At 35.8% G+C, this 13,745-nt stretch overlaps 1 long non-coding RNA gene across 1 annotated transcript; it reads right to left on the bottom strand.

Moving 5' to 3' along the window:
- Positions 1-8,530: 8,530 nt before the first annotated feature.
- Positions 8,531-10,160, bottom strand: LOC128680639 (uncharacterized). The gene is made up of 3 exons (XR_008405882.2): positions 9,547-10,160; positions 9,149-9,352; positions 8,531-8,857 (listed from the first exon to the last, which is right to left on the bottom strand). It is a non-coding gene; the product is annotated as an uncharacterized LOC128680639 (long non-coding RNA).
- Between the last annotated feature and the right edge of the window lie 3,585 nt (positions 10,161-13,745).

Here is a 13,745-nt window from a genome sequence, read left to right as displayed (position 1 = left end):
GTTATTGTGTACTAAGCTTAACAGTCATAAATGCTAAGTATGAAATGAATTTGTATCGAGATTTTTCACTAAGTCGAGAAATTCTTTCGAGTCACGACTCGTGAGCGTCCGATTTGAATATCGCCTTTTTTGCAAAATCGGTTCAAGTATCGATGTGATATTCTATTTTAAATGGAAATTTCCAAATAACCCCGGTTCATTTCCGATTATTGCCTCATTAAATAAAATGTGGGGATTATCTAAAACTGCAATACATAAAATGGGAATAGAGTAAAAAAATTAATGTAAGTTTATTAGCAGAGTTTCGTCTCTCGCCGATAGCACAAATATAACGATCCATATAGGTTTTTATGTTTTGATAATGGCGGCTAATTGGCTACTTGACTGGGCAAAAAATAAATATTTATATAGGCATTTGACGACCTCGGCGGCGCAGTGGTAAGGTTCTAGCCACTGAACCGAGAGGTCCCGGGTTCGCGCCTCGGTCGGGTCATGATGGAAAATGATCTTTTTCTGATTGGCCCGGGTCTTGGATGTTTATCTATATATGTATTTGTTATAAATTATAGTATCGTTTAGTTAGTAACACAAGTCTCGAACTTACTTTGGGGCTAGCTCAATCTGTGTGATTTGTCCTAATATATTTATATTTATTTATTTATTTATTTATATTTATTTAAATAATCAAACACAACAATTAAACATCACTTTAAATCAATTGATCGGTATTATTATTACGAAAAAACAATAAAAATCATCATAATCATTTATTCAGAAATTAGACCTTCACTTTTTCAGGTCATATTCTCAATTAAATGATATTTATCAAAGCTGCAAACTACTAGCATTTCGGAACGACCACTGCTGAGAAATGCCGAGAGAAACTCGTTCAAACAGTATTGGTCTCTATCATGCCAGAAGGGGTATATTAATTTTAATTTTCATCCTCATTTGAGTCATCATTCTCTGTGTGTTTAGTTAATATTTTCAATCAATGTTTAACCACGGTGACAGCAAACGCCTGAGAGTTTAATATTTTTATCCCGTTCGAAATTCCCGCTGGGGTCGCAATTCGCTGTTAAAAATTACTTTACGCATTCGAGAGTTAAATAGCAACTTGAAATAAAAACTCCATAAATATGTTATAGGCGGCTGCTGAATAGAGAATACACACTTGGGACGCGTAAAATGTTTATAGCATATTTTTATTAAAAGACGAATTCTAATAATAACCCTGTAAGTATGCCGTTTGAACCACCTTACCGGAGGGTTAAACATGGTAAGGGGTTCAAACGGCAAGATAATTATATTTATTAATCTTTCTTGCACAAGTTTAAAAGTTAATAATACTTGTGTGGGTTGCACCAGTTAACTTTGACATTACCCTCAACATTACACGCAATTTTGCCTAAACGTCGACGATGTACATGCCAAAGTCAACGTCAAAGTTTGCCATGGGTAAATAGGTGTTTGAGAAACTTTGCAGTTTTGCCATAAACTAGCTGCGCCCCGGGTCTTCGCTCCCTTGGGAATTTCCTACCCTATGAGTTATTTCTGGTTATATTGTACCAGTGTACTAATAATATACTATAATTTAATTTCATAACAATTCGCCCCGTACATTTTGCGTGAAAGAGTTGTGTATGTTTGTTAAAACATAGGTAATAAACACATAAACATAGGTATAATATTAGCATTTAGTATACTGACAATTTTGGATTAAACAACAATATTCTTTCCTCAAAACTATAGAAAAGTTATAATTACAATTCGATTAAATTACACACATTAATTACACACCCAAAATATTAATAACCCAAGACAATAAATATCTTTACGCTTTTTCATCTAAAATTTGAATGTATATTTTAGCGATTTCGATATATCCCATATAATCTAAAAAAAATGGAATACATTTTCCATCTCCTCTCCCTAAACGCAGTACAGTCGACTGCATATCAAGTTACCCTGTATACACCTATGTCGCGGTAATAAAGGTGAATTTGCACGTATCCGGAGTTATACGGCAGGCAATTTCGAACCGCGGCTTACATCCCATTTGGCACTTCATTTTCTTAAGGTAACTTGCGGTGTTACCGTAACGTGACCCTCCTATAGAACGTTGATATTGTCTATGCCTCACAGACCTAAGAATATTGTCTGTGGGTTTTGTATTATAGCTTTTGGAAGGACAAGCATACAGAATGATGATGTACTCGCCCCGGTGATAATATAAATGTGATTTACATGTCTATAATTGAAAATAGCGATGCCCATAACGGGCCAGATGATTTAGTTCTTAATTTATTTGAAATTTAAAAAATCGGTGTGGGATGGCCGGGGTTTAAAAATAAAAATACTTTAGCCGTATATGACTATGTTTATATTTTGTAAGATTATAAATTAAACAATAGAAATCTTTTATATATATATATATATATATATTATCGAAACAAAGCTACTATATACAATCAATCAATACTTTGTAAGCAATATAGTAGACAAAGAACAATGAAAATATTAATAGAGAGCACTTACATAATATTCGGAACAGTCCGCTCGCATTGACACTCTGACGAATAATGACTGCCCATTCGTTCGTGCGCCTCTTTTTATAGCAGAGGTAGGGGGTGATTTTACTCCCACCGCCCGTTTAGGCGCACGAGCAAGTGAGTGATTCGAAACAACAATAATTTCCTTTATATTTTAACATACACTTTTATTTTAATGATGTTTTATATAAATAAATATTTATTGACACTGGAATGGTCCAACATACGAATAAGTTCGGACCTAATAGAATGAATGGAGATGTAAATAAAAACCTAACCTTAAGTTAATTCGTATGCTTCGGCGGCGGGGTCTTAGTTCGGCGATAGTGTGTCTCATTAGGTTGTATATAGCAGCAGCAAAGCGCCGCACTGCGTCGCACAGCGTTCGTTGGTACAAATAGGACGCTGGGTCAAGTGAGAGTCAGCCCCTGAAGAACGGGCCTGTAAACGCAAAGATATTTAATTTAATTAATAAATATGCTTCTCATTAGTCTCGTAGCGGTAGAAGCGGTGGTGGTGTAATGGTTAAGACGCCTGTCTGTGGATCGAAAGGTCCCAGGTTCGAATCCCACTCGTGCCACATGAGTTTACCAATCTGACTCATGTTTTCATCGACCACCACTTGCTTCCGATGAAGGAAAACGTCGTTAGGAAACCTGCACACTGATTGATTCTTATTAACTTGTGTGTGAAATGGAGAAGGCAATGGCAAACCACTCCATTAATAATGCCAAGAAAGTTATTATGTGTGTTTCATTCCACATAATAACCACGACCCTCAGCCACGAGGAATACGACTATGAAATCAGAATTAGTCTCGTGTTGTTTCCCAGTCATCTTTTCAATATCGACTCGATATTGTTTTTTACTAAAGTCTGTGAGTCCCTTATTTGTAGAAAATTGTATGTTTCATTGTACGTTATATTGTAAACTCTAATCTGTTTTTTATGAAATTCTGTTTGATACTTGTTGGTTGTTTGACTGTTAACCTCAATTTAAGGGTTAATAAGGGTATTATCCAGCAATCACTGAACCAATTTCAGAATAGGCTAGTTGAGATATTTTTGTCATGATCACTATTCGATGGCCCTATTAATAGAAACACCAGTGAAAAAAATACTGTGATAATGACAATTCTTTCGAAGATATGACAAAATTAAAATCACGCATTTTCGGACTCGTCCAAACGCTCCATGATAAATGCCACGAACTCGTGACGTCACGACTTGTTAAAATTTTCGCAAAGAAATATATGTTTGCCTCGACAGTAGGTACGTAGTATTTTAGTCTTTTATGCTTGTTGAGTTTGTTTTTATAATTTCATAGGCACTGTTTGAAAATGGACTTTAAATATTCGTATTTAGATCCAGCTGCATTGTTACACTCTATGAATTATCATATTGATCCTTGAATCCTATGAATTATCGTATTATATCCTATATTTTACCTAGATTAGGTATACAATTTTTTTTTACAATTCTTTGACCTTGTCAACTACCCTTTTACAACAAGACATTTTCGAGTTTCGCGATTCTAGGTTCTCCCTTAGGGTTATAATGATCCTTGGCTCTGTCTACCCCGCGAACTATAAAAACGTGTCACTGTGTTCTGGTTGTAGATCAAATTACGTTACAGGCTATATAAAATCATCTTCTTAAAATACCTCTTTTTATAGTCGGGTTAAAGCAATTAGGAACCGCTCTCCGAAGATATATGATCCAAAATGAAAGTTAAAGACCGACCCTTCCACACAGAAGATAAATCAAAACTATAATAGAAGAATATGGCCATTCTCGCTTAGAATTTACAGAAAATTCTCTATTATGTGAGCCGAAAAAGATTTCCGCGAAGGTAAAGTATTTTTTTTGTTGATGATTCCTTAGGTATTATGGGTATAATTATAAAGCTAATAGCTTACGGTGTGCCCAGGCTTCGTGGCCTCACAGCCCCGAATATGGATTTTGTAATAGACAGTGATTCCCGAGGAAGGTTTAGGTGTAAAATGTATTATTTTACCTGAGCAAAGCTAGGCCGGGTTCCTAGTATTGTATACCTAGAAATTGTCTATAATAACGTTCTTAGAAATTGTCTATATAACGTTAGTGAGCTCAGCAAATGAATTTTTGTAAGTCCTTCCTTGAAAGGGTGAAAAAAGAGTTACAAGTTTATATCAAAATAAAAAATGCTTTTAACCGCAGCCGGAGTCGCGGGCAACAACAGCAAGTCATTGAAAAATTGTTTTCGCACATTAAGGTTAAGCATATAACATATTGCATACACGGTCATATTATATATATATATATATTTAAGTATATATACAGCGTATAGACGATCATACATCAACGGGAATGATTTGGACAGGATAAGTAATAGGGGCGTCTCGGTGAAGCTTAAGTACGATCGACTGGTATACCCCACGGGGGGTATTTCGGTCGTCGACACAAAGATGATCGTCTCTGCATTTGTATCATGTATTTCAACATTGGCTTTACTAGTCCAAGGCCGCAGTGACCACTGCTCATTTGGTGGGCCGTGTGCCTGTTTGCTTTCTCAGTGATTTAAAAAATATATGTACAATTTGATTTTAATAGCTTTTGCCTGCCCGTGTTTATGTTGTGCGTCCGCCTTTAACATATTATTGTCAATGTCTCGGGTTAAAAGGTTTCATCAAGTTACGTTGGTTAACCAACGTAACTTGATGAAACCTATACCAGATTTTAAATTAAACCATCCATAAATAATGTGGCGACATCTACCACGCCACATGCACAAGGCCCGCAGATGTAAAAAGCCGACCAAATGCAACGAATAATAAGCCACGCAAGTGATCCACGACTGTACGGATAGATGACACTACGGTCGACTCACTACCAGAAGCTAACAAGCCAGACCGCGCAGACAGTGCGTTTTCGATTGGAAGCATATACATATTGGAGCCGTGCGGTTCTCCAGGCGCAACACCTAGCCTGAGGGGAAGATTTTCCCTTTGTGGCGGTCGAGCATAATCACCTAGCTCCCGCTACAACCGCATCAAATTCCATTTATTATTTTTTGCGTGATGCGCAAACAAACATACAGATAGAGGAATAAATAAAAATACTTAATTAAAAATGTATCACTACGAACTAGTAGGTACCTACTTGCTATTTGAGAGTAAGCCTTCTGATTAGCCGTCACTACTTATTCTATGGTAATAGCAACACGTAAATAATTTCAATGTTGCCATGAACGATGAGGATCATTTGTTTGTGTCAGTTAACACCAATTTTGGTGTTTCTTTTGGGGTTGGAAAAAAGGCAGGATTTTATTTCATGTTTAGTGGACAGGTACCTTTAGAAGTTATTCTAGCTGATACAAAACCACTGAAGGTAAATAAAAACGATTACGTATTAAAAAACTTTAATTTTCCAAGAATATAACTAACAATAATAATCAAAGAAGTAAATTACAAATTTTTGCTTCAAGCAATATCGCGACTATAAATCATATACCGCAAACATCGAAACACAATTAGTTGAACTGCGATTTATCTTCGGTTTGTACTATAAAGCACAAAAACTGGTCTAAAGCGGGCGTATTTATGCAAAAACTTGCTTTGGAACTCCTGCGATTCAAATATTAGCAAAGACGCCGCGCGGCATTTTTGTAGTAAAGTGAAATAGATCTTAATAGAGTCCTAAATCTTACTAAATCCTTCAGAGTTATAAGGTCCTTATTGGACTTATATAGTCCCTTTTCGCATCTCAGCTGATTGCATTGCACCCTGAATTTCTTTTGTCAGAACCTTTATTGTAATCTATAATACACGCGTTGTTTAAAGTTGAAGAATCCTTAGTAAAACAATGGCATTTCGAACCGGAATATCATACCGGATATGAACCAGCGACCTTCTGATCCACGCTCTTTCACATCATACTAGCTGCCTCCCGTGGCTTCGATCGAGTGGGAATACCACTCAGAAGCAATATAGCTACCTACTGTAAGTATAAGGTATTTTGAAAATCGATTGAATACAAACACACGAACAATTGAAAAGTAAAGATTTAAATAGAAATATGAGCATAATAGTGTTCACGGTTCCCAGCGCTCGGTCTTTGCTATTTCTCTCGGGCTGTCGGTATTAATCTCGGAAACTTCCCATTTCCAAACATCCGTTTATTCCTCCATAACTTTAACCATTTCGGGTTGTTTAGTTTGTTTATTTCCCCGCGCCCTTTTATTAAGTTACCTCGATTTGCTTTCGTTTGCCACACACAAAAATACAAAAATAACAATAAAACATAGAGGGAACTTACTTTTTCTATTTAAGACAAATAATGTCTTAGGAGTTGTCTTAGGTGCCAAAATTTTTAGGAATTTTATAGTTAATTATTTTCGATACTTTTCCAGTTATTTAGTATTGAATTTAAAAAAAGCTGAGTCTACATTTGCCTCGAGTAATTAAGAGCACGGCCTCATTGCTACGTTGCGCTCCGTCGTCCTCCGTTGCGTTAACACGAGTCGACGGATCAAAGCAGAAATTTTATGGAGTTTCAATGCACGTAAATAACAAAACCTATTGAAAACAAAGCACATGCATCGTGCAGAGTCGTCGCGGAGCGTGACGGAGCAATAGGACCCACTTAGAGTGGGTACCTACATATGTAGTATACCAATAAAGTACCTACGCATCTACAGATATGAACCGAAAGCACGCGAATAACTTCAGAGTGGCAGGGCCAGTGTCATTACTCACACAAGGTCAAAATGTTTAGTGAAAATGACATATCCGGATCTCAATTCGTCACTATGTTCCGCGCATAGATATTTAATTATCTATGATTCCGCGTGACGCGATTTCACATCACTATTTGACAGCTACATCTATACATAAAATTTATAGAATAGCTGCTTTCGCTCCGCACATAGGCGGAACTGTAACATTAGCGCTCTATTAGTAGGTACTCCGTACGTAGTAGTTACTAAATCCATGACTCTAAGAGGACCCGCAGGCTTACTCTCAATGCAAGAAACGTCATTTGGCACTCTTGAATTTAACACTAGCGCCACATTGGTGCGGATATTGAATGAACTAAATTTCATTGGGATTGAGTTTTGGAACTTGAGATCGTTACTCTTGAAGCCACTTTGACAGCTCCATATTGCGTTGAAATTGTGTTGTTATTGGATATTGTAACAATAGCGAAAGAGTAACTTTGTTGGAATTGAGTTAACATTTTAGCTGTGAAAAAGTGCATAAAATGGTTCGTTTGGTGTTGCAAAGCGTAATTCTTAGTGATGTCTATAGGAAGGATTTGCGAGAAACTCGTAATTTGCGTAGAAATGCTCGATACGCCGATAAAACCCTTGCTATGACTGACGACGAGTTTAAGCGAAATTATTGTGTCACCAAGGCATTTTTTAATGGATTGTGCTAAGAACTTGAACCCTTGATGCAAACTCCAAAAACGAGAAATGATATCAGTAAAAAATACAAGGTAATTTTGTTTGAAATTATGTGTTTGTTTGTGATACTGAAACACAAAAGAACCTGTGTTTAATAAATTGGTTTTGGTTTACAGATACTAGTAGCACTTTCATTCTTTGCGACTGGCGGGATACTAGGTACTCCCATGTCACAGCAATCATTATCTCGAGCATTGAGGGATGTGACTGCAGCATTAAACAGCCCGAGCATAAACACATAAAATATAGAGTGTTACATTATTACCCTGTTGTAGCAACAAAAATTATAAACACTTGCTGCATGCTCCACAATATGTGTAACCGGGCACATTTAATAGTGGAAGATGATGAGAACCCTAATAACATACAGACCTAACTGTTGATGTAGAACCTGCACTACAAGAAAGAGGTGGAGCTTCTATAGAGCTGCAAAGGGGTATAGAAGCTAGAGCAAATCTTGTGCGACAATTGTGGGCAGCATGTGATGTGTGATAATGAGTAATATTTGGTTGGGAATATCCTCACAGGAAGTATAAAAACAATCATTATTTAAAAAAATATATTTATTGTTTATAATCTTTATTGACCTAAAATACAGAGAACACTAATATAATTTGTAATAATTAATAAATTATTATTTAAATAACATTTAAAAATCTACACAGAACTTCATAAATATTAGTATGGAATCATATAATGCCTACAAAACTTTTTTCGCCTTGCTGCTCGCTGTGTTCTATCTGCAGCCCTGCCTCCACAGGAGGCTGTGGATTATGAATATGAATTTCTTGCTCTATTTCCAGGGTTTCAGTGGCAGCCTGTGATGTGGATGGCAGGTCTATTAATATAGAAGGGCGAGACTGCAAAAGAAAGGAAGTTATTATATATCACATAACTGAATTATGCACATAGATGTATATTACAATTGTGTACAAAATGAATTATTTGGTTTTTACTGTTATTTTACTATAATTTTTTCCTTTAACTTTTATTTCAATGTTGAATGTATTCAGCGGATCATTATTAAAATGTATGTATTTTTTTTAATTTAAATAAACATTTGTTACAAATAAATTCAAGCCCTTTTGGCATAAGAAAGACCAATACTATAATGAATAAACAAATATAATGTAATTTTTTATTTTACTCACATTACTTTGTGGAAAGGGGTCTACAGCTATTCCTCTGGTACCTGTGGCAAGAGAGTCACCCACCACCCATGACTGCCACTGACTGCCACAAATAAATAAAAAGTAGTGACAGCCCTAGCACCATATCTAAGCTACCGCCAGTGCGCCTCATGGACTGAGCCCGTTGCACAGCTTCTTCAAGGCAGACTTCTTTTCTGCCCAATACTAAACCATGAAAAGGAAATAATTATGATTTAGTACATGACTAATATTGATAGATATTTAACTTTACTTAAGTATTTCATTGCTAGCTAACCTTAGCCCAGCATATTATTCTACTTTAAGATCACTTTTACAACATTAAATAGCTAGTTAATAATAAACATATTCACAACATACATACTAATAAAAATACGTACCTTGATTTCGGAGTGTAAACAAAGAAGAAACAACGTTGTTGTGCCGTGAATATTGTAGCAACTTTAAACTTCATTTTTGGTAACTTCGTCCCACAAACTTAAGAGCGCCGAGCACTTAAAACACAATATGGATTTTCAGCTTCAGCTGATTGATTTATTTCTTTTTGTATAGGTTTAATAAGTAAGTGTAACCGGCCGTCGGCTGGTTGTTTTATGACTTTTTTTTGTAAACTCTACACATGTTGAGACACAGGAATAAACTCATACAGCCAAATAAGCCGATTCAAAAATTTAATTTGATCATTCTTGTCTAAAAAATATGTTATTAGTAAGAAATAAGCATTTTTGATAAAAGTACCTCTGAATATAAATAATTTTCTTTAAAATTACTTAAATTTTATAATTTTTATTAAAGTTTTCGTTCATTCATTTGTTCTATTTCCGTGGCTGACAGGTTGATGTCATGTTGACGTACAGTGGAATCGACAATTACGACACAATCCCAATGCCAATACAATCGCAATAGTAATGACTTCAAGAGTAACAAACAAAATTGTGATTGGAATTGCATTGAGACTAAATTGAGATTGAGATTGATTTCGAGAGTAAGCCTGCCGGTACTAACTCTAAATCTGTTCATTGAAAAAAACCCGATCAAGTAAGAGTTTGACTCGCGCTTCGAAGTACCGTTAAATTAGCTTTTTTATATAATAAATATGTCTACATACAACTTACTGTTTTGCTAAACAATGTTTTTAAGTCAACTGAAAGTACCTTATAAGATTTCATACCTTTGTAAACTCAAAATACGTGACGTAAATGCTTTTTGTACTTGGAAAGCTATTATTATAAAGAGGTAAGCGTTTGTGAGTTTGTATGTTTGAGAGGTTAATCTCCGAAACTACCGAACCGATTTCAAAAATTCTTTCACTAGAAAGGTACATTATCCAAGATTTCTATAGGCAATATTTTATCTCGAAATTCCCACGAGAGCGAAGCCCCGGGCAACATCTAGTAAATAAATAAAGCCAGAACCTTCGGTCATTTTTCGGGAATTCCCGGGAGCAGTGGAATTAATCTCTCGAAATGATTCATTATTTATTGTCTCTTACGACAAATATATAGGTAGTTTACTCTTTTAGCCCGCTTTGGGCATTTGTTTTGGTTCCTTTTACATAGATTTTTTATTTGTTTGATAGCTTTTGTCAAATCAAATCAAATCATTTATTTAGAAATTAGGCCTTCACAGTCACTTTCACGTCATATTCTAAATTAAATGATATTTATCAAAGCTACTAACTACTTGCTGTAAATAATGAAGCCTTGTTGAAAATAAATTAGGTAATCATCGAGATTAGTCAGCATTTTTAAATACGTCTATAAATACTAACATTTCGGAACGACCACTGCTGAGAAGAAATGCCGAAAGAAACTCATTCAAACAGTGTTGGTCCCTATTATGCCAGAAGGGCTTACCATTTTTTAAATATAAATTTATGTATAATTTTTTATCAGTTATAACAATGTAAGTACACAATAAAGTATATGGTCAAAAGGTATACTGAAACATATTATGATTGTGATCAGGTTCTGATGAAAGGAAAATATATATATATACCTATATATATATGTATAATTAACCAAACAAAAAAAAAACTTTTAATAAAAGATCGAGCTGACCAGTTCCCCCGGCATTGTTGTCAGTGTTTGTGTCGTATTCGGGTACTTTTACGTAAATTTCTGCCCTGTATGTGTCTCATGTTCGTGGTTGCATTCAGGCTTGTCACCTTGTGACTTCACTAAGATAGGACTCAGCGTAAAAATAGACAAAATTATGAGTTTACGTCTGTGTACCTGTTTTATGTATTTAAAGTGCTATATAATTCTCTTTATGGGACTAATAGAAGCCAACACATTTTTTTTAAATTTCTGTCTGTTTGTATGTTTGTTTGCGCATCACGCAAGAACTACTGGATGGAATTGGATAGAGTTTTTACAGTCGTATAGCGGTTAGTCTACCTTAATATTTGGTATAGGTTTCATCGCGATGTGTTGCTTAGAACCCGAGATATTGTACAATAATATAATGTTATGAGCGGACGCATGAAATAAAGGCGGGCGAAGCCGCGGTTAAAAGCTATATTTGTTAATTGACGTCCTTGGAGAAAAAGCTGCGGTGAAGTTTGTTGCGCCGCTTCTTCTTCACCTGCGCTTTGGGAGCCGGCAGTAGACTTAGTTTAAGTAATGTTTTTGACGTCAATAAGTGATGTATATCATCCTAAATTGAATAAAGAATTTTGAATTTGAATTTGAGTTAGTACCACATGAGTAACACAAGTCTCGAACTTACTTTGGGGCTAATGCAACTGTGTGATTTTGATCATACATATATAGGTAGGTACATTTCACGATTTCGTGTCGTGATATTTGTTTAATTTTTTTTGGAATAACAGTTTTTATTACCAAGTCAAACAGACAACTGTAATGGGTGAAGTCGCGGGCAAAAACGAGAACCTATACAAAATAGGTAGCAAACTGATATTGACAACAGATATTTGGGTGATATTTGGGTGCGGACTAACAGAATTACGGCAGGGTACGGGTAAAGTGAGGACAAAGCGGTTGTTGGGATAAACACATACAAAATAATAGACCCGTCCAATTTAGTTATATGCGACGGCTGAATACTTAGGTGAATTTTTACATAAATAGTAATGTAAAAATTCATCCAAGTATTGAGCCGTCACATCTAACGAAATAAACAAATAAAATACCAAATTATTAAATAAATAATTAAATTTGTATTATACATTTACAAAAAATGCCAGTCTCTGCAATTTGTTGCCTCAAGGTGGCGTGCCCAAAAGGCTGACAGCATTGCTACTTAAAATTAGTAATAAGTAATTAATTTAATAAGGAATATTAACTTAGTAACTTAAAATTGATCTATTTAAGTTTTGTGATAATAACGGAGGCACAATTAGATTCGCATCAGCTATTTTTCCTTGACATACAATACATTATACGATTCACTGTAATTGAGACACGACATACTGATTATTATCGACATGATCATTATTATTATTATGCAACTGTATGGGTTTCCGTCATTAAATCAATGAATAAAATAGACTATTTCGACATTTGCCTTGTTGGTCTCGTCTAACAGGTTTTTTAATAGACCCTTCTATTTTTATATTATAAGCTTTTGCGAATAAACAATGTAGTTATTCCACTAATCCATATTATCTATGTGATAGTGTGTTTGTTTGTCTTTCTTTCACGTAATTTTTGGTGTGGAGATAGTGGAAGAGTTAGAGAGGCTAGTATTTACCTCGAAAGGAGTCGCGGGCATTGGGAGTTGTATATAATTGATCACCTTTTGTGTACAATATATAGAAGCGGAACAAGTAGAAGGAAGACCTCGACGAATCTAAATAATGGTCAAATTTTTATAGATAGGTCAAAATAATAAAAAAAAACTTGTTATGTCTACCCCTGACTTTCAAAGCGCAGGTGAAGAAGAAGCAGCGCAACAAACTTCACCGCAGCCTTTTCTCCAAAGTCGTCAAGTAACAAATGTGGGTCTTACAAGTATTACAACTAAGTGGATGTGAATGTGGGTGTGTGTGGGTGGAGACTAATCTGTGGAGACTAATGGGTGGAGATTAATGTGTGGAGAGTAATGGGTGGAGACTAATGGGTGGAGACTAATGTGTGGAGACTAATGGCTGGAGACCAATGGGTGGAGACTAGTTGGTGGAGACTAATGGGTGGAGACTAATGGGTGGAGACTAATTGGTGGAGACTAATGGGTGGAGACTGATGGGTGGAGACTAATGGGTGGAGACTAATGGGTGGAGACTAATGGGTGGAGACTAATGGGTGGAGACTAATGGGTGGAGACTAATGGGTGGAGACTAATGGGTGGAGACTAATGGGTGGAGACTAATTGGTGGAGACTAATGGGTGGAGACTAATGTGTGGAGACTAATGGGTGGAGACTAATGTGTGGAGACTAATGGGTGGAGACTAATGGGTGGAGACTAATTGGTGGAGACTAATGGGTAGGCCATTTCCCAGCAGTGGGATACGTAATCTACAGACCAAAAAAAAATTCATACTCGTAGTGTAATAAATTCGCCCTCCACCTAAGTTCGTTTCTAAGCTTATATTATATAGTTTGATGTAGTTTTCAC

The sequence above is a fragment of the Plodia interpunctella genome, chromosome 2 (genome assembly GCF_027563975.2).
Source record: "Plodia interpunctella isolate USDA-ARS_2022_Savannah chromosome 2, ilPloInte3.2, whole genome shotgun sequence".
Classification (NCBI taxonomy): Eukaryota; Metazoa; Arthropoda; class Insecta; order Lepidoptera; family Pyralidae; genus Plodia; species Plodia interpunctella.
Note: the sequence above shows the minus strand (reverse complement) of the source record. Positions and strands in the feature narration are given on the sequence as shown.